We start from the raw sequence: 19,509 nt of genomic DNA on the forward strand, positions 1-19,509 counted from the left end.
GAAAGAAAATAATAAGAGTATACTTCAAAGTCAAGATATGGACAATTCCAATGAAATGGATTATGTTTGCACGACAATTATAAGAAATTAGCAGAATTTTGAGTCTTTGTTGCAACTGCAGATGATATAGGTATCCATATAAACAGTAATCACATTGCAGAAATTTAGATGAGAACCATGGTGATTAGTTTCTCTTAAAGAATTCCGTTTAGTACATTTCACTTTCAAAATGACAAGTGACCCAGACGTGATTTGAACACGCAACCTTCTGATCTGGAGTCAGACGCGTTACCGTTGCGCCACGAGGTCTTCTTTAGATATCTGTAATTCACTGATTCGGGTGATTTAGATCACTCATATACTGTCATCATATACTAATTTGTGAAATAAATAATTTGTGAGTAAACAAGCTTACATCCTTGATTTAATAACCAAGGAATCTGCCTGGTGGTCGTGCTTAAGTGCAAAGTCATTATTCTTAACAAAAAAGGTCAGTTCAATTTAAAACAGTCATAGCGCCAGAAAGAAAATAATAAGAGTATACTTCAAAGTCAAGATATGGACAATTCCAATGATATGGATTATGTTTGCATGACAATTATAAGAAATTAGCAGAATTTTGAGTCTTTGTTGCAACTGCAGATGATTTAGGTATCCATATAAACAGTAATCACATTGCAGAAATTTAGATGAGAACCATGGTAATTAGTTTCTCTTAAAGAATTCCGTTTAGTACATTTCACTTTCAAAATCACAATTGACCCCGACATGATTTGAACACGCAACCTTCTGATCTGGAGTCAGACGCGCTACCGTTGCACCACGAGGTCTTCATTAGACATCTGTAATTCACTGATTCGGGTGATTTAGATCACCCATATACTGTCTGCATATACTAATTTGTGAAATAAATAATTTGTGAGAAAACAAGCTTACATCCTTGATTTAATAACCAAGGAATATGCCTGGTGGTCGTGCTTAAGTGCAAAGTCATTATTCTTAACAAAAAAGGTCAGTTCAATTTAAAACAGTCATAGCGCCAGAAAGAAAATAATAAGAGTATACTTCAAAGTCAAGATATGGACAATTCCAATGAAATGGATTATGTTTGCACGACAATTATAAGAAATTAGCAGAATTTTGAGTCTTTGTTGCAACTGCAGATGATATAGGTATCCATATAAACAGTAATCACATTGCAGAAATTTAGATGAGAACCATGGTAATTAGTTTCTCTTAAAGAATTCCGTTTAGTACATTTCACTTTCAAAATGACAATTGACCCCGACGTGATTTGAACACGCAACCTTCTGATCTGGAGTCAGACGCGCTACCGTTGCGCCACGAGGTCTTCTTTAGACATCTGTAATACACTGATTCGGGTGATTTAGATCACCCATATACTGTCTGCATATACTAATTTGTGAAATAATTAATTTGTGAGTAAACAAGCTTACATCCTTGATTCAATAACCAAGGAATATGCCTGGTGGTCGTGCTTAAGTGCAAAGTCATTATTCTTAACAAAAAAGGTCAGTTCAATGGAAAACAGTCATAGCACCAGAAAGAAAATAATAAGAGTATACTTCAAAGTCAAGATATGGACAATTCCAATGAAATGGATTATGTTTGCATGACAATTATAAGAAATTAGCAGAATTTTGAGACTTATTTGCAACTGCAGATGATATAGGTATCCATATAAACAGTAATCACATTGCAGAAATTTAGATGAGAACCATGGTGATTAGTTTATCTTAAAGAATTCCGTTTAGTACATTTCACTTTCAAAATGACAAGTGACCCAGACGTGATTTGAACACGCAACCTTCTGATCTGGAGTCAGACGCGTTACCGTTGCGCCACGAGGTCTTCTTTAGATATCTGTAATTCACTGATTCAAGTGATTTAGATCACTCATATACTGTCATCATATACTAATTTGTGAAATAAATAATTTGTGAGTAAACAAGCTTACATCCTTGATTTAATAACCAAGGAATATGCCTGGTGGTCGTGCTTAAGTGCAAAGTCATTATTCTTAACAAAAAAGGTCAGTTCAATTTAAAACAGTCATAGAGCCAGAAATAAAATAATAAGAGTATACTTTAAAGTCAAGATATGGACAATTCCAATGAAATGGATTATGTTTGCATGACAATTATAAGAAATTAGCAGAATTTTGAGTCTTTGTTGCAACTGCAGATGATATAGGTATCCATATAAACAGTAATCACATTGCAGAAATTTAGATGAGAACCATGGTAATTAGTTTCTCTTAAAGAATTCCGTTTAGTACATTTCACTTTCAAAATGACAATTGACCCCGACGTGATTTGAACACGCAACCTTCTGATCTGGAGTCAGACGCGCTACCGTTGCGCCACGAGGTCTTCTTTAGAGCAACTATATTTCATTGATTCGGGAGATTTAGATCACCCATATACTGTCTGCATATACTAATTTGTGAAATAATTAATTTGTGAGTAAACAAGCTTACATCCTTGATTCAATAACCAAGGAATATGCCTGGTGGTCGTGCTTAAGTGCAAAGTCATTATTCTTAACAAAAAAGGTCAGTTCAATGGAAAACAGTCATAGCACCAGAAAGAAAATAATAAGAGTATACTTCAAAGTCAAGATATGGACAATTCCAATGAAATGGATTATGTTTGCATGACAATTATAAGAAATTAGCAGAATTTTGAGACTTAAATGCAACTGCAGATGATATAGGTATCCATATAAACAGTAATCACATTGCAGAAATTTAGATGAGAACCATGGTGATTAGTTTCTCTTATAGAATTCCATTTAGTACATTTCACTTTCAAAATGACAATTGACCCCGACGTGATTTGAACACGCAACCTTCTGATCTGGAGTCAGACGCGCTACCGTTGCGCCACGAGGTCTTCTTTTGAGCAACTGTAATTCATTGATTCGGGAGATTTAGATCACCCATATACTGTCTGCATATAATAATTTGTGAAATAAATAATTTGTGAGAAAACAAGCTTACATCCTTGATTTAATAACCAAGGAATTTGCCTGGTGGTCGTGCTTAAGTGCAAAGTCATTATTCTTAACAAAAAAGGTCAGTTCAATGGAAAACAGTCATAGCACCAGAAAGAAAATAATAAGAGTATACTTCAAAGTCAAGATATGGACAATTCCAATGAAATGGATTATGTTTGCATGACAATTATAAGAAATTAGCAGAATTTTGAGACTTATTTGCAACTGCAGATGATATAGGTATCCATATAAACAGTAATCACATTGCAGAAATTTAGATGAGAACCATGGTGATTAGTTTCTCTTATAGAATTCCATTTAGTACATTTCACTTTCAAAATGACAATTGACCCCGACGTGATTTGAACACGCAACCTTCTGATCTGGAGTCAGACGCGCTACCGTTGCGCCACGAGGTCTTCTTTTGAGCAACTGTAATTCATTGATTCGGGAGATTTAGATCACCCATATACTGTCTACATATAATAATTTGTGAAATAAATAATTTGTGAGAAAACAAGCTTACATCCTTGATTTAATAACCAAGGAATATGCCTGGTGGTCGTGCTTAAGTGCAAAGTCATTATTCTTAACAAAAAAGGTCAGTTCAATTTAAAACAGTCATAGCGCCAGAAAGAAAATAATAAGAGTATACTTCAAAGTCAAGATATGGACAATTCCAATGAAATGGATTATGTTTGCATGACAATTATAAGAAATTAGCAGAATTTTGAGTCTTTGTTGCAACTGCAGATGATATAGGTATCCATATAAACAGTAATCACATTGTAGAAATTTAGATGAGAACCATGGTAATTAGTTTCTCTTAAAGAATTCCGTTTAGTACATTTCACTTTCAAAATGACAATTGACCCCGACGTGATTTGAACACGCAACCTTCTGATCTGGAGTCAGATGCGCTACCGTTGCGCCACGAGGTCTTCTTTAGACATCTGTAATTCAGTGATTCGGGTGATTTAGATCACCCATATACTGTCTGCATATACTAATTTGTGAAATAATTAATATGTGAGTAAACAAGCTTACATCCTTGATTCAATAACCAAGGAATATGCCTGGTGGTCGTGCTTAAGTGCAAAGTCATTATTCTTAACAAAAAAGGTCAGTTCAATGGAAAACAGTCATAGCACCAGAAAGAAAAAAATAAGAGTATACTTCAAAGTCAAGATATGGACAATTCCAATGAAATGGATTATGTTTGCATGACAATTATAAGAAATTAGCAGAATTTTGAGACTTATTTGCAACTGCAGATGATATAGGTATCCATATAAACAGTAATCACATTGCAGAAATTTAGATGAGAACCATGGTGATTAGTTTCTCTTAAAGAATTCCGTTTAGTACATTTCACTTTCAAAATGACAATTGACCCCGACGTGATTTGAACACGCAATCTTCTTATCTGGAGTCAGACGCGCTACCGTTGCGCCACAAGGTCTTCTTTAGACATCTGTAATTCACTGATTCGGGTGATTTAGATCACCCATATACTGTCATCATATACTAATTTGTGAAATAAATAATTTGTGAGTAAACAAGCTTACATCCTTGATTTAATAACCAAGGAATATGCCTGGTGGTCGTGCTTAAGTGCAAAGTCATTATTCTTAACAAAAAAGGTCAGTTCAATTTAAACCAGTCATAGCGCCAGAAAGAAAATAATAAGAGTATACTTCAAAGTCAAGATATGGACAATTCCAATGAAATGGATTATGTTTGCATGACAATTATAAGAAATTAGCAGAATTTTGAGTCTTTGTTGCTACTGCAGATGATATAGGTATCCATATAAACAGTAATCACATTGCAGAAATTTAGATGAGAACCATGGTAATTAGTTTCTCTTAAAGAATTCCGTTTAGTACATTTCACTTTCAAAATGACAATTGACCCCGACGTGATATGAACACGCAACCTTCTGATCTGGAGTCAGACGCGCTACCGTTGCGCCACGAGATCTTCTTTAGATATCTCTAATTCACTGATTCGGGTGATTTAGATCACGCATATACTGTCATCATATACTAATTTGTGAAATAAATAATTTGTGAGTAAACAAGCTTACATCCTTGATTTAATAACCAAGGAATATGCCTGGTGGTCGTGCTTAAGTGCAAAGTCATTATTCTTAACAAAAAAGGTCAGTTCAATTTAAAACAGTCATAGCGCCAGAAAGAAAATAATAAGAGTATACTTCAAAGTCAAGATATGGTCAATTCCAATGAAATGGATAATGTTTGCATGACAATTATAAGAAATTAGCAGAATTTTGAGACTTATTTGCAACTGCAGATGATATAGGTATCCATATAAACAGTAATCACATTGCAGAAATTTAGATGAGAACCATGGTGATTAGTTTCTCTTATAGAATTCCATTTAGTACATTTCACTTTCAAAATGACAATTGACCCCGACGTGATTTGAACACGCAACCTTCTGATCTGGAGTCAGACGCGCTACCGTTGCGCCACGAGGTCTTCTTTTGAGCAACTGTAATTCATTGATTCGGGAGATTTAGATCACCCATATACTGTCTGCATATAATAATTTGTGAAATAAATAATTTGTGAGAAAACAAGCTTACATCCTTGATTTAATAACCAAGGAATATGCCTGGTGGTCGTGCTTAAGTGCAAAGTCATTATTCTTAACAAAAAAGGTCAGTTCAATTTAAAACAGTCATAGCGCCAGAAAGAAAATAATAAGAGTATACTTCAAAGTCAAGATATGGACAATTCCAATGAAATGGATTATGTTTGCATGACAATTATAAGAAATTAGCAGAATTTTGAGTCTTTGTTGCAACTGCAGATGATATAGGTATCCATATAAACAGTAATCACATTGCAGAAATTTAGATGAGAACCATGGTAATTAGTTTCTCTTAAAGAATTCCGTTTAGTACATTTCACTTTCAAAATGAGAATTGACCCCGACGTGAGTTGAACACGCAACCTTCTGATCTGGAGTCAGACGCGCTACCGTTGCGCCACGAGGTCTTCTTTAGACATCTGTAATTCACTGATTCGGGTGATTTAGATCACCCATATACTGTCTGTATATACTAATTTGTGAAATAATTAATTTGTGAGTAAACAAGCTTACATCCTTGATTCAATAACCAAGGAATATGCCTGGTGGTCGTGCTTAAGTGCAAAGTCATTATTCTTAACAAAAAAGGTCAGTTCAATGGAAAACAGTCATAGCACCAGAAAGAAAATAATAAGAGTATACTTCAAAGTCAAGATATGGAAAATTCCAATGAAATGGATTATGTTTGCATGACAATTATAAGAAATTAGCAGAATTTTGAGTCTTTGTTGCAACTGCAGATGATATAGGTATCCATATAAACAGTAATCACATTGCAGAAATTTAGATGAGAACCATGGTAATTAGTTTCTCTTAAAGAATTCCGTTTAGTACATTTCACTTTCAAAATGACAATTGACCCCGACGTGATTTGAACACGCAACCTTCTGATCTGGAGTCAGACGCGCTACCGTTGCGCCACGAGGTCTTCTTTAGACATCTGTAATTCACTGATTCGGGTGATTTAGATCACCCATATACTGTCTGTATATACTAATTTGTGAAATAATTAATTTGTGAGTAAACAAGCTTACATCCTTGATTCAATAACCAAGGAATATGCCTGGTGGTCGTGCTTAAGTGCAAAGTCATTATTCTTAACAAAAAAGGTCAGTTCAATGGAAAACAGTCATAGCACCAGAAAGAAAATAATAAGAGTATACTTCAAAGTCAAGATATGGAAAATTCCAATGAAATGGATTATGTTTGCATGACAATTATAAGAAATTAGCAGAATATTGAGACTTATTTGCAACTGCAGATGATATAGGTATCCATATAAACAGTAATCACATTGCAGAAATTTAGATGAGAACCATGGTAATTAGTTTCTCTTAAAGAATTCCGTTTAGTACATTTCACTTTCAAAATGACAATTGACCCCGACGTGATTTGAACACGCAACCTTCTGATCTGGAGTCAGACGCGCTACCGTTGCGCCACGAGGTCTTCTTTAGAGCAACTATAATTCATTGATTCGGGAGATTTTGATCACCCATATGCTGTCTGCATATACTAATTTGTGAAATAAATAATTTGTGAGAAAACAAGCTTACATCCTTAATTTAATAACCAAGGAATATGCCTGGTGGTCGTGCTTAAGTGCAAAGTCATTATTCTTAACAAAAAAGGTCAGTTCAATTTAAAACAGTCATAGCGCCAGAAAGAAAATAATAAGAGTATACTTCAAAGTCAAGATATGGACAATTCCAATGAAATGGATTATGTTTGCATGACAATTATAAGAAATTAGCAGAATTTTGAGTCTTTGTTGCAACTGCAGATGATATAGGTATCCATATAAACAGTAATCACATTGCAGTAATTTAGATGAGAACCATGGTAATTAGTTTCCCTTAAAGAATTCCGTTTAGTACATTTCACTTTCAAAAAGACAATTGACCCCGACGTGATTTGAACACGCAACCTTCTGATCTGGAGTCAGACGCGCTACCGTTGCGCCACGAGGTCTTCTTTAGACATCTGTAATTCACTGATTCGGGTGATTTAGATCACCCATATACTGTCTGTATATACTAATTTGTGAAATAATTAATTTGTGAGTAAACAAGCTTACATCCTTGATTCAATAACCAAGGAATATGCCTGGTGGTCGTGCTTAAGTGCAAAGTCATTATTCTTAACAAAAAAGGTCAGTTCAATGGAAAACAGTCATAGCACCAGAAAGAAAATAATAAGAGTATACTTCAAAGTCAAGATATGGAAAATTCCAATGAAATGGATTATGTTTGCATGACAATTATAAGAAATTAGCAGAATATTGAGACTTATTTGCAACTGCAGATGATATAGGTATCCATATAAACAGTAATCACATTGCAGAAATTTAGATGAGAACCATGGTAATTAGTTTCTCTTAAAGAATTCCGTTTAGTACATTTCACTTTCAAAATGACAATTGACCCCGACGTGATTTGAACACGCAACCTTCTAATCTGGAGTCAGACGCGCTACCGTTGCACCACGAGGTCTTCTTTAGAGCAACTATAATTCATTGATTCGGGAGATTTTGATCACCCATATACTGTCTGCATATACTAATTTGTGAAATAAATAATTTGTGAGAAAACAAGCTTACATCCTTAATTTAATAACCAAGGAATATGCCTGGTGGTCGTGCTTAAGTGCAAAGTCATTATTCTTAACAAAAAAGGTCAGTTCAATGGAAAACAGTCATAGCGCCAGAAAGAAAATAATAAGAGTATACTTCAAAGTCAAGATATGGACAATTCCAATGAAATGGATTATGTTTGCATGACAATTATAAGAAATTAGCAGAATTTTGAGTCTTTGTTGCAACTGCAGATGATATAGGTATCCATATAAACAGTAATCACATTGCAGAAATTTAGATGAGAACCATGGTAATTAGTTTCTCTTAAAGAATTCCGTTTAGTACATTTCACTTTCAAAATGACAATTGACCCCGACGTGATTTGAACACGCAACCTTCTGATCTGGAGTCAGACGCGCTACCGTTGCGCCACGGGGTCTTCTTTAGACATCTGTAATTCACTGATTCGGTGATTTAGATCACCCATATACTGTCTGCATTTACTAATTTGTGAAATAAATAATTTGTGAGAAAACAAGCTTACATCCTTGATTTAATAACCAAGGAATATGCCTGGTGGTCGTGCTTAAGTGCAAAGTCATTATTCTTAACAAAAAAGGTCAGTTCAATTTAAAACAGTCATAGCGCCAGAAAGAAAATAATAAGAGTATACTTCAAAGTCAAGATATGGACAATTCCAATGAAATGGATTATGTTTGCATGACAATTATAAGAAATTAGCAGAATTTTGAGTCTTTGTTGCAACTGCAGATGATATAGGTATCCATATAAACAGTAATCACATTGCAGAAATTTAGATGAGAACCATGGTAATTAGTTTCTCTTAAAGAATTCCGTTTAGCAGTAGTAGTAGTAGTAGTTCGTTTATTTATAAGGTGCCGCAAAGTGTCCGCAGCGCCGTACATAGCAAACAAAAAAAAACAAATTACAAGGTAACGTACAGGGTGTGTTGAAAGATACAGTATAAATAGGGGTATAGCTGGTAGAACTAAAATCAGCATCAGTTCAGAAGTAGGTGTCAAAATTGTCAAGGAGACTGAAGATGAAGTAGAGGAAGGGAAGAACAGGACAGGAGCACAGGTGAGGTAATGAGGTAGGGTGAGTACGTGAGGAAGGAGGGCCCTGCTCATAAGAGTTAACATACTAAAAATAGGTGGGTGGAAAAACGAAATACAATAGGATAAGTAGGAACGGAGGGGAACGGAGGCAGGATCGGAGGATCAAAAGAGGTTAGGAGGAGGGATAGGCTAGTCGAAAAAAGTGGGTTTTGAGGGAGCGCTTGAAGGAGGTAAGGGAATCAGATAGCCTGATGGATGGCGGGAGGTTGTTCCAGTGCAGGGGGGCAGCGCGAGAGAAATCTTGGACACGGGAGTGTGAGGAGGTGATTAGGTGAGAGGTCAGTCGGCGGTCAGCGATGGAGCGAAGAGGACGGGAGGGAGTGTGGATAGAGATCAGTGAAGAGAGGTAGGGAGCTGTGGAGGAGGAGAGAGCCTTGTAGGTGGTGGTGAGGAGTTTAAAGAGAACTCGGAAAGGAATGGGGAGCCAGTGAAGAGATAAACAGAGGGGGGAGGTGGAGGTAGAGCGGCGGGAGAGGAAGATGAGCCTAGCAGCAGCGTTAAGAATGGATTGGAGAGGTGCGAGGCGGGTGAGAGGTAGCCCAGAGAGAAGGATGTTGCAGTAGTCAAGGCGGGAGATGACAAGAGAGTGAATGAGAATTTTGGTCGCGTCAGTGGAGAGGAATGGTCTGATGCGTGAGATGTTGCGTAGGTGAAAGCGGCAAGACTGTGAGAGAGCACGAATGTGGGGGGTGAAAGAGAGGGAGGAGTCAATGATGACACCGAGGCAGCGCGTTTGGTCGGTGGACGTGATCTCAGTTTCACCAATGCTGATGGAGATAGTGGGAGAAGAGGGGATGTTCGGGGGATGGAAGATTAGAAGTTCAGTTTTAGCCATGTTTAGTTTCAGGAAGCGTTGGGTCATCCAGGCTGAGATGGCCGTGAGGCATTCGGAGACCTTGGACAAGAGTGATGGGGATAAGTCAGGGGAGGAGAGATAGATTAGGGTATCATCAGCATAAAGGTGGTAATGAAAACCATAGGAGCTGATGAGGGTGCACAGAGAGGTGGTGTAGAGGGAGAAGAGGAGAGGGCCAAGGACTGACCCTTGGGGAACACCGACTGGCTGGGGGGTAGTAGGAGAGGAGGTGCTCGGAGTGGAGACGGAGAAGGAGCGATCGGAGAGGTATGAGGTGAACCAGGAGAAGACCGTGCCAGTGATGCCAAAGGAGCGGAGGGTGTTGAGCAGGAGAGGGTGGTCAACAGTGTCAAAAGCAGCCAACAGATCAAGCTGGATGAGGATAGAGAAGAGGCCTTTGGATTTAGCCGATAGTAGATCGTTAGTGACTTTGGTCAGGGCAGTTTCAGTGGAATGTAAAGGGCAGAACCCGGATTGGAGGGGGTCTAGAATGGAGTTAGCAGTAAGGTAGCTTAGGAGACGATTATAGGTCAGACGTTCTAGGAGTTTGGAGGCAAAAGGGAGGAGGGAGATGGGCCTGTAGTTGGATGGAGAGTTGGGGTCCAGATTTGTTTTTTTGAGAATTGGGGAGACAAGAGCATGTTTGAAGGAGGAAGGGAAGATCCCAGAGGATAGGGAAAGATTAAAGAGGTGAGCCAGGTGAGAGCAGACTGATGGACTGAGACGACGGATAATATTGGAGGGGATAGGATCGAGCGGGCAGGTGGAGGGAGAAGCGGATTGAAGGATAGAGTGGACTTCAGCAGCAGTGGTGGGGTAAAATGAGGACAGGGGTTGGAAGGAGGGGAGTGGAGATGTAGGAGGGGAGGAGGGAGAGGGTGAGGTCATGGCAGCAGTGATGGCAGTCCTGAGAGAGGAGATTTTGGTTGAAAAGTAGGTAGCAAAATCAGCGGCTACGATGGAGGACGGAAGAGCTGGAGGAGAGGGGGAGAGCAAGGAGTTGAAGGTGGCGAAGAGCCTGCGGGGATTGGATGATTGGGAAAGGATGAGGGACTTAAAGTAGGATTCCTTGGCCAGAGCAAGGGCAGAGCTGAAGGAGGAAAGAATGAATTTGAAATGGAGATAATCCGCAAGGGAGCGTGATTTCTTCCAGAAGCGCTCAGCAGTGCGAGAGCACTTTTTAAGGAATCGGGTGATAGGTGAGTGCCACGGTTGGGGGTTGGAGCATCGAAGGGGGATAGAAGAGGGAGGGCAGGCAGAGTCCAATGCTGAAGATAGGGTGTCATTATAGAGGGAGGCAGCGAGGTTCGGGCAGGACATGAGGGCGATTGGGGCGAGAAGAGGACACAGCGTGTTTGAGAAGGCAGCAAGATCAAGTGTGTTGACGTTATGCCGTGAGACAATGCGCTTGGGAGGGGGGTGGGAGAGGGGGAAGCAGTGAGGGAGAAGGAGATGAGGTGATGTCAGAAAGAGAAAAAGCTGAGATAGTGTTGTCAGTAAGGGAACAAGAGCGAGAGAAGACGAGATCGAGGGAGTGTCCTTGGATGTGGGTGGGAGAGGTAGTCCACTGAGATAGGCCAAGAGAGGAGCAGAGAGAGAGGAGTTTGGAGGTGCCAGGATCAGCTGGGTTATCCAAGGGGATGTTAAAGTCACCAAGAATGACAGATGGCAGGTCGGAGGAGAGGAAGTGTGGAAGCCAGGCGGCAAAGTTGTCAAGAAATTGGGAGATAGGGCCAGGGGGGCGGTAGATTGCAGCGACACGGAGGTGGTAGGGGTAGTATAGACGGATAGAGTGAGACTCAAAGGAGGAGAAAAGGAGAGAGGGTTCAGGGTGAATGACACTGTGGGTGCATGAGGCTGAGAGGAGAAAACCCACACCGCCACCTTGGCGACCGTCAGGCCTGGGAGTGTGAGAGAAAGAGAGGCCACCGTGGGAGAGAGCAGCTGGAGAGACAGAATCAGAGGTGGAGAGCCAGGTCTCGGTGATAGCAAGGAGGTGGAATGCTCTAGAGATGAATAGGTCATGGATGGCAGGGAGTTTGTTGCAGATGGATCTGGCGTTCCATAGTGCACAGGAAAGAGGGGGGGTGGGTTGTGTATTTATGTGGATAAGGTTTTGGGGATTGCAGAAGCGAGGGGGGGTCATTGGGAGGGTGGGGGTGCGGGGGCGAGTGGTCAGGATAGGTATGGGATGGGAGGGGGGAGGAGCAGTTGGAGAAAGTGAAGTTGAGAGATTAACAGCCATGAGGAACCGAAGGTGAGAGGGTAGGTTAGTGAAAGCAGACAGAGGGATTTGGGAGGACAGACAGCGTCTGTAGTAGATTTGGTAGAAAATACAGAGTGAGAGAGAAGGTAACAGGCAAGGAACTACTGTCAGAGAGGAGACCAGTGGGTAAAATCAGATTGATTGAGTAATCCAATTAAGTATGAAACAACAACAAGTGAGAGGATGAAGGGAACAGAGAAGGTCAGAAGTGAGGCAAATGTGAGCAGGCGTGAAGAGGGAAACAGAGTGCAATAAATGTGTGGCAAAGATAAGAGAAAAAATTAGTGAATGAGTAAAATGAAATACAATGTTTGGAAAGATATAGATACAATGAATTAAATGTCAAAATTGAGCAACAGGTTACAATAGGATAGAAAGAAGATGAATATATTTCAATAGAACAGAATATGAAAATTTAGACTGTGTTCAAACTCACCTTTTTCAGTATTCTAACTCACCTGCTTCAGTTTCCAACTCACTTAAGTAATCAAGCTTCACTTTAGTATGCAAGCTTCTCTCTCAATGAGCAAGCTGTACATTTCACTTTCAAAATGACAACTGACCCCGACGCGATTTGAACACGCAACCTTCTGATCTGGAGTCAGACGCGCTACCGTTGCGCCACGAGGTCTTCTTTAGACATCTGTAATTCACTGATTCGGGTGATTTAGATCACCCATATACTGTCTGCATATACTAATTTGTGAAATAATTAATTTGTGAGTAAACAAGCTTACATCCTTGATTCAATAACCAAGGAATATGCCTGGTGGTCGTGCTTAAGTGCAAAGTCATTATTCTTAACAAAAAAGGTCAGTTCAATGGAAAACAGTCATAGCACCAGAAAGAAAATAATAAGAGTATACTTCAAAGTCAAGATATGGACAATTCCAATGAAATGGATTATGTCTGCATGACAATTATAAGAAATTAGCAGAATTTTGAGACTTATTTGCAACTGCAGATGATATAGGTATCCATATAAACAGTAATCACATTGCAGAAATTTAGATGAGAACCATGGTGATTAGTTTCTCTTAAAGAATTCCGTTTAGTACATTTCACTTTCAAAATGACAATTGACCCCGACGTGATTTGAACACGCAACCTTCTGATCTGGAGTCAGATGCGCTACCGTTGCGCCACGAGGTCTTCTTTAGACATCTGTAATTCACTGATTCGGGTGATTTAGATCACCCATATACTGTCATCATATACTAATTTGTGAAATAAATAATTTGTGAGTAAACATGCTTACATCCTTGATTTAATAACCAAGGAATATGCCTGGTGGTCGTGCTTAAGTGCAAAGTCATTATTCTTAACAAAAAAGGTCAGTTCAATTTAAAACAGTCATAGCGCCAGAAAGAAAATAATAAGAGTATACTTCAAAGTCAAGATATGGACAATTCCAATGAAATGGATTATGTTTGCATGACAATTATAAGAAATTAGCAGAATTTTGAGTCTTTGTTGCAACTGCAGATGATATAGGTATCCATATAAACAGTAATCACATTGCAGAAATTTAGATGAGAACCATGGTAATTAGTTTCTCTTAAAGAATTCCGTTTAGTACATTTCACTTTCAAAATGACAATTGATCCCGACGTGATTTGAACACGCAACCTTCTGATCTGGAGTCAGACGCGCTACCGTTGCGCCACAAGGTCTTCTTTAGAGCAACTATAATTCATTGATTCGGGAGATTTAGATCACCCATATACTGTCTGCATATACTAATTTGTGAAATAAATAATTTGTGAGAAAACAAGCTTACATCCTTGATTTAATAACCAAGGAATATGCCTGGTGGTCGTGCTTAAGTGCAAAGTCATTATTCTTAACAAAAAAGGTCAGTTCAATTTAAAACAGTCATAGCGCCAGAAAGAAAATTATAAGAGTATACTTCAAAGTCAAGATATGGACAATTCCAATGAAATGGATTATGTTTGCATGACAATTATAAGAAATTAGCAGAATTTTGAGTCTTTGTTGCAACTGCAGATGATATAGGTATCCATATAAACAGTAATCACATTGCAGAAATTTAGATGAGAACCATGGTAATTAGTTTCTCTTAAAGAATTCCGTTTAGTACATTTCACTTTCAAAATGACAATTGACCGCGACGTGATTTGAACACGCAACCTTCTGATCTGGAGTCAGACGCGCTACCGTTGCGCCACGAGGTCGTCTTTAGACATCTGTAATTCACTGATTCGGGTGATTTAGATCACCCATATACTGTCATCATATACTAATTTGTGAAATAAATAATTTGTGAGTAAACAAGCTTACATCCTTGATTTAATAACCAAGGAATATGCCTGGTGGTCGTGCTTAAGTGCAAAGTCATTATTCTTAACAAAAAAGGTCCGTTCAATTTAAAACAGTCATAGCGCCAGAAAGAAAATAATAAGAGTATACTTCAAAGTCAAGATATGGACAATTCCAATGAAATGGATTATGTTTGCATGACAATTATAAGAAATTAGCAGAATTTTGAGACTTATTTGCAACTGCAGATGATATAGGTATCCATATAAACAGTAATCACATTGCAGAAATTTAGATGAGAACCATGGTGATTAGTTTCTCTTAAAGAATTCCGTTTAGTACATTTCACTTTCAAAATGACAATTGACCCCGACGTGATTTGAACACGCAACCTTCTGATCTGGAGTCAGACGCGCTACCGTTGCGCCACGAGGTCTTATTTAGACATCTGTAATTCACTGATTCGGGTGATTTAGATCACCCATATACTGTCATCATATACTAATTTGTAAAATAAATAATTTGTGAGTAAACAAGCTTACATCCTTGATTTAATAACCAAGGAATATGCCTGGTGGTCGTGCTTAAGTGCAAAGTCATTATTCTTAACAAAAAAGGTCAGTTCAATTTAAAACAGTCATAGCGCCAGAAAGAAAATAATAAGAGTATACTTCAAAGTCAAGATATGGACAATTCCAATGAAATGGATTATGTTTGCATGACAATTATAAGAAATTAGCAGAATTTTGAGTCTTTGTTGCAACTGCAGATGATATAGGTATCCATATAAACAGTAATCACATTGCAGAAATTTAGATGAGAACCATGGTGATTAGTTTCTCTTATAGAATTCCATTTAGTACATTTCACTTTCAAAATGACAATTGACCCCGACGTGATTTGAACACGCAACCTTCCGATCAAGAGTCAGACGCGCTACCGTTGCGCCACGAGGTCTTCTTTAGACAACTGTAATTCACTGATTCGGGTGATTTAGATCACCCATATACTGTCTGCATATACTAATTTGTGAAATAATTAATTTGTGAGTAAACAAGCTTACATCCTTGATTCAATAACCAAGGAATATGCCTGGTGGTCGTGCTTAAGTGCAAAGTCGATATTCTTAACAAAAAAGGTCAGTTCAATTTAAAACAGTCATAGCGCCAGAAAGAAAATAATAAGAGTATACTTCAAAGTCAAGATATGGACAATTCCAATGAAATGGATTATGTTTGCATGACAATTATAAGAAATCAGCAGAATTTTGAGTCTTTGTTGCAACTGCAGATGATATAGGTATCCATATAAACAGTAATCACATTGCAGAAATTTAGATGAGAACCATGGTAATTAGTTTCTCTTAAAGAATTCCATTTAGTACATTTCACTTTCAAAATGACAATTGACCCCGACGTGATTTGAACACGCAACCTTCTGATCTGGAGTCAGACGCGCTACCGTTGCGCCACGAGGTCTTCTTTAGACATCTGTAATTCACTGATTCGGGTGATTTAGATCACCCATATACTGTCTGTATATACTAATTTGTGAAATAATTAATTTGTGAGTAAACAAGCTTACATCCTTGATTCAATAACCAAGGAATATGCCTGGTGGTCGTGCTTAAGTGCAAAGTCATTATTCTTAACAAAAAAGGTCAGTTCAATGGAAAACAGTCATAGCACCAGAAAGAAAATAATAAGAGTATACTTCAAAGTCAAGATATGGAAAATTCCAATGAAATGGATTATGTTTGCATGACAATTATAAGAAATTAGCAGAATATTGAGACCTATTTGAAACTGCAGATGATATAGGTATCCATATAAACAGTAATCACATTGCAGAAATTTAGATGAGAACCATGGTGATTAGTTTCTCTTATAGAATTCCATTTAGTACATTTCACTTTCAAAATGACAATTGACCCCGACGTGATTTGAACACGCAACCTTCTGATCTGGAGTCAGACGCGCTACCGTTGCGCCACGAGGTCTTCTTTAGACATCTGTAATTCACTGATTCGGGTGATTTAGATCACCCATATACTGTCTGCATATACTAATTTGTGAAATAATTAATTTGTGAGTAAACAAGCTTACATCCTTGATTCAATAACCAAGGAATATGCCTGGTGGTCGTGCTTAAGTGCAAAGTCATTATTCTTAACAAAAAAGGTCAGTTCAATGGAAAACAGTCATAGCACCAGAAAGAAAATAATAAGAGTATACTTCAAAGTCAAGATATGGACAATTCCAATGAAATGGATTATGTTTGCATGACAATTATAAGAAATTAGCAGAATTTTGAGACTTATTTGAAACTGCAGACGATATAGGTATCCATATAAACAGTAATCACATTGCAGAAATTTAGATGAGAACCATGGTGATTAGTTTCTCTTATAGAATTCCATTTAGTACATTTCACTTTCAAAATGACAATTGACCCCGACGTGATTTGAACACGCAACCTTCTGATCTGGAGTCAGACGCGCTACCGTTGCGCCACAGGGTCTTCTTTAGACATCTGTAATTCACTGATTCGGTGATTTAGATCACCCATATACTGTCTGCATTTACTAATTTGTGAAATAAATAATTTGTGAGAAAACAAGCTTACATCCTTGATTTAATAACCAAGGAATATGCCTGGTGGTCGTGCTTAAGTGCAAAGTCATTATTCTTAACAAAAAAGGTCAGTTCAATTTAAAACAGTCATAGCGCCAGAAAGAAAATAATAAGAGTATACTTCAAAGTCAAGATATGGACAATTCCAATGAAATGGATTATGTTTGCATGACAATTATAAGAAATTAGCAGAATTTTGAGTCTTTGTTGCAACTGCAGATGATATAGGTATCCATATAAACAGTAATCACATTGCAGAAATTTAGATGAGAACCATGGTAATTAGTTTCTCTTAAAGAATTCCGTTTAGCAGTAGTAGTAGTAGTAGTTCGTTTATTTATAAGGTGCCGCAAAGTGTCCGCAGCGCCGTACATAGCAAACAAAAAAAAACAAATTACAAGGTAACGTACAGGGTGTGTTGAAAGATACAGTATAAATAGGGGTATAGCTGGTAGAACTAAAATCAGCATCAGTTCAGAAGTAGGTGTCAAAATTGTCAAGGAGACTGAAGATGAAGTAGAGGAAGGGAAGAACAGGACAGGAGCACAGGTGAGGTAATGAGGTAGGGTGAGTACGTGAGGAAGGAGGGCCCTGCTCATAAGAGTTAACATACTAAAAATAGGTGGGTGGAAAAACGAAATACAATAGGATAAGTAGGAACGGAGGGGAACGGAGGCAGGATCGGAGGATCAAAAGAGGTTAGGAGGAGGGATAGGCTAGTCGAAAAAAGTGGGTTTTGAGGGAGCGCTTGAAGGAGGTAAGGGAATCAGATAGCCTGATGGATGGCGGGAGGTTGTTCCAGTGCAGGGGGGCAGCGCGAGAGAAATCTTGGACACGGGAGTGTGAGGAGGTGATTAGGTGAGAGGTCAGTCGGCGGTCAGCGATGGAGCGAAGAGGACGGGAGGGAGTGTGGATAGAGATCAGTGAAGAGAGGTAGGGAGCTGTGGAGGAGGAGAGAGCCTTGTAGGTGGTGGTGAGGAGTTTAAAGAGAACTCGGAAAGGAATGGGGAGCCAGTGAAGAGATAAACAGAGGGGGGAGGTGGAGGTAGAGCGGCGGGAGAGGAAGATGAGCCTAGCAGCAGCGTTAAGAATGGATTGGAGAGGTGCGAGGCGGGTGAGAGGTAGCCCAGAGAGAAGGATGTTGCAGTAGTCAAGGCGGGAGATGACAAGAGAGTGAATGAGAATTTTGGTCGCGTCAGTGGAGAGGAATGGTCTGATGCGTGAGATGTTGCGTAGGTGAAAGCGGCAAGACTGTGAGAGAGCACGAATGTGGGGGGTGAAAGAGAGGGAGGAGTCAATGATGACACCGAGGCAGCGCGTTTGGTCGGTGGACGTGATCTCAGTTTCACCAATGCTGATGGAGATAGTGGGAGAAGAGGGGATGTTCGGGGGATGGAAGATTAGAAGTTCAGTTTTAGCCATGTTTAGTTTCAGGAAGCGTTGGGTCATCCAGGCTGAGATGGCCGTGAGGCATTCGGAGACCTTGGACAAGAGTGATGGGGATAAGTCAGGGGAGGAGAGATAGATTAGGGTATCATCAGCATAAAGGTGGTAATGAAAACCATAGGAGCTGATGAGGGTGCACAGAGAGGTGGTGTAGAGGGAGAAGAGGAGAGGGCCAAGGACTGACCCTTGGGGAACACCGACTGGCTGGGGGGTAGTAGGAGAGGAGGTGCTCGGAGTGGAGACGGAGAAGGAGCGATCGGAGAGGTATGAGGTGAACCAGGAGAAGACCGTGCCAGTGATGCCAAAGGAGCGGAGGGTGTTGAGCAGGAGAGGGTGGTCAACAGTGTCAAAAGCAGCCGACAGATCAAGCTGGATGAGGATAGAGAAGAGGCCTTTGGATTTAGCCGATAGTAGATCGTTAGTGACTTTGGTCAGGGCAGTTTCAGTGGAATGTAAAGGGCAGAACCCGGATTGGAGGGGGTCTAGAATGGAGTTAGCAGTAAGGTAGCTTAGGAGACGATTATAGGTCAGACGTTCTAGGAGTTTGGAGGCAAAAGGGAGGAGGGAGATGGGCCTGTAGTTGGATGGAGAGTTGGGGTCCAGATTTGTTTTTTTGAGAATTGGGGAGACAAGAGCATGTTTGAAGGAGGAAGGGAAGATCCCAGAGGATAGGGAAA

General features: G+C 39.3%; 25 non-coding genes across 25 annotated transcripts; all 25 read right to left on the reverse strand.

Annotated features, from left to right (window-relative positions):
* Positions 1 to 237: 237 nt before the first annotated feature.
* Positions 238 to 309, reverse strand: TRNAW-CCA (transfer RNA tryptophan (anticodon CCA)). Its single transcript has one exon. It is a non-coding gene; the product is annotated as a tRNA-Trp (tRNA).
* A 449-nt stretch (positions 310 to 758) lies between these two features.
* On the reverse strand, positions 759 to 830 carry TRNAW-CCA (transfer RNA tryptophan (anticodon CCA)). Its single transcript has one exon. It is a non-coding gene; the product is annotated as a tRNA-Trp (tRNA).
* A 449-nt stretch (positions 831 to 1,279) lies between these two features.
* On the reverse strand, positions 1,280 to 1,351 carry TRNAW-CCA (transfer RNA tryptophan (anticodon CCA)). Its single transcript has one exon. It is a non-coding gene; the product is annotated as a tRNA-Trp (tRNA).
* A 449-nt stretch (positions 1,352 to 1,800) lies between these two features.
* Positions 1,801 to 1,872, reverse strand: TRNAW-CCA (transfer RNA tryptophan (anticodon CCA)). Its single transcript has one exon. It is a non-coding gene; the product is annotated as a tRNA-Trp (tRNA).
* Positions 1,873 to 2,321: 449 nt separating this feature from the next.
* TRNAW-CCA (transfer RNA tryptophan (anticodon CCA)) lies at positions 2,322 to 2,393 on the reverse strand. Its single transcript has one exon. It is a non-coding gene; the product is annotated as a tRNA-Trp (tRNA).
* A 450-nt stretch (positions 2,394 to 2,843) lies between these two features.
* TRNAW-CCA (transfer RNA tryptophan (anticodon CCA)) lies at positions 2,844 to 2,915 on the reverse strand. The gene has a single exon. It is a non-coding gene; the product is annotated as a tRNA-Trp (tRNA).
* Positions 2,916 to 3,365: 450 nt separating this feature from the next.
* Positions 3,366 to 3,437, reverse strand: TRNAW-CCA (transfer RNA tryptophan (anticodon CCA)). The gene has a single exon. It is a non-coding gene; the product is annotated as a tRNA-Trp (tRNA).
* A 450-nt stretch (positions 3,438 to 3,887) lies between these two features.
* On the reverse strand, positions 3,888 to 3,959 carry TRNAW-CCA (transfer RNA tryptophan (anticodon CCA)). Its single transcript has one exon. It is a non-coding gene; the product is annotated as a tRNA-Trp (tRNA).
* Positions 3,960 to 4,408: 449 nt separating this feature from the next.
* TRNAW-CCA (transfer RNA tryptophan (anticodon CCA)) lies at positions 4,409 to 4,480 on the reverse strand. Its single transcript has one exon. It is a non-coding gene; the product is annotated as a tRNA-Trp (tRNA).
* A 449-nt stretch (positions 4,481 to 4,929) lies between these two features.
* TRNAW-CCA (transfer RNA tryptophan (anticodon CCA)) lies at positions 4,930 to 5,001 on the reverse strand. The gene has a single exon. It is a non-coding gene; the product is annotated as a tRNA-Trp (tRNA).
* A 449-nt stretch (positions 5,002 to 5,450) lies between these two features.
* On the reverse strand, positions 5,451 to 5,522 carry TRNAW-CCA (transfer RNA tryptophan (anticodon CCA)). Its single transcript has one exon. It is a non-coding gene; the product is annotated as a tRNA-Trp (tRNA).
* Positions 5,523 to 5,972: 450 nt separating this feature from the next.
* On the reverse strand, positions 5,973 to 6,044 carry TRNAW-CCA (transfer RNA tryptophan (anticodon CCA)). The gene has a single exon. It is a non-coding gene; the product is annotated as a tRNA-Trp (tRNA).
* Positions 6,045 to 6,493: 449 nt separating this feature from the next.
* On the reverse strand, positions 6,494 to 6,565 carry TRNAW-CCA (transfer RNA tryptophan (anticodon CCA)). Its single transcript has one exon. It is a non-coding gene; the product is annotated as a tRNA-Trp (tRNA).
* A 449-nt stretch (positions 6,566 to 7,014) lies between these two features.
* Positions 7,015 to 7,086, reverse strand: TRNAW-CCA (transfer RNA tryptophan (anticodon CCA)). The gene has a single exon. It is a non-coding gene; the product is annotated as a tRNA-Trp (tRNA).
* A 450-nt stretch (positions 7,087 to 7,536) lies between these two features.
* TRNAW-CCA (transfer RNA tryptophan (anticodon CCA)) lies at positions 7,537 to 7,608 on the reverse strand. Its single transcript has one exon. It is a non-coding gene; the product is annotated as a tRNA-Trp (tRNA).
* A 449-nt stretch (positions 7,609 to 8,057) lies between these two features.
* Positions 8,058 to 8,129, reverse strand: TRNAW-CCA (transfer RNA tryptophan (anticodon CCA)). The gene has a single exon. It is a non-coding gene; the product is annotated as a tRNA-Trp (tRNA).
* A 450-nt stretch (positions 8,130 to 8,579) lies between these two features.
* TRNAW-CCA (transfer RNA tryptophan (anticodon CCA)) lies at positions 8,580 to 8,651 on the reverse strand. Its single transcript has one exon. It is a non-coding gene; the product is annotated as a tRNA-Trp (tRNA).
* Positions 8,652 to 13,032: 4,381 nt separating this feature from the next.
* TRNAW-CCA (transfer RNA tryptophan (anticodon CCA)) lies at positions 13,033 to 13,104 on the reverse strand. The gene has a single exon. It is a non-coding gene; the product is annotated as a tRNA-Trp (tRNA).
* A 449-nt stretch (positions 13,105 to 13,553) lies between these two features.
* TRNAW-CCA (transfer RNA tryptophan (anticodon CCA)) lies at positions 13,554 to 13,625 on the reverse strand. The gene has a single exon. It is a non-coding gene; the product is annotated as a tRNA-Trp (tRNA).
* Positions 13,626 to 14,074: 449 nt separating this feature from the next.
* Positions 14,075 to 14,146, reverse strand: TRNAW-CCA (transfer RNA tryptophan (anticodon CCA)). The gene has a single exon. It is a non-coding gene; the product is annotated as a tRNA-Trp (tRNA).
* Positions 14,147 to 14,596: 450 nt separating this feature from the next.
* TRNAW-CCA (transfer RNA tryptophan (anticodon CCA)) lies at positions 14,597 to 14,668 on the reverse strand. The gene has a single exon. It is a non-coding gene; the product is annotated as a tRNA-Trp (tRNA).
* Positions 14,669 to 15,117: 449 nt separating this feature from the next.
* TRNAW-CCA (transfer RNA tryptophan (anticodon CCA)) lies at positions 15,118 to 15,189 on the reverse strand. The gene has a single exon. It is a non-coding gene; the product is annotated as a tRNA-Trp (tRNA).
* A 970-nt stretch (positions 15,190 to 16,159) lies between these two features.
* TRNAW-CCA (transfer RNA tryptophan (anticodon CCA)) lies at positions 16,160 to 16,231 on the reverse strand. Its single transcript has one exon. It is a non-coding gene; the product is annotated as a tRNA-Trp (tRNA).
* Positions 16,232 to 16,680: 449 nt separating this feature from the next.
* TRNAW-CCA (transfer RNA tryptophan (anticodon CCA)) lies at positions 16,681 to 16,752 on the reverse strand. The gene has a single exon. It is a non-coding gene; the product is annotated as a tRNA-Trp (tRNA).
* Positions 16,753 to 17,201: 449 nt separating this feature from the next.
* TRNAW-CCA (transfer RNA tryptophan (anticodon CCA)) lies at positions 17,202 to 17,273 on the reverse strand. Its single transcript has one exon. It is a non-coding gene; the product is annotated as a tRNA-Trp (tRNA).
* Positions 17,274 to 19,509: the final 2,236 nt, after the last annotated feature.

The sequence above is a fragment of the Crinia signifera genome, chromosome 4, assembly GCF_055691185.1.
Source record: "Crinia signifera chromosome 4, ASM5569118v1, whole genome shotgun sequence".
Classification (NCBI taxonomy): domain Eukaryota; kingdom Metazoa; phylum Chordata; class Amphibia; order Anura; family Myobatrachidae; genus Crinia; species Crinia signifera.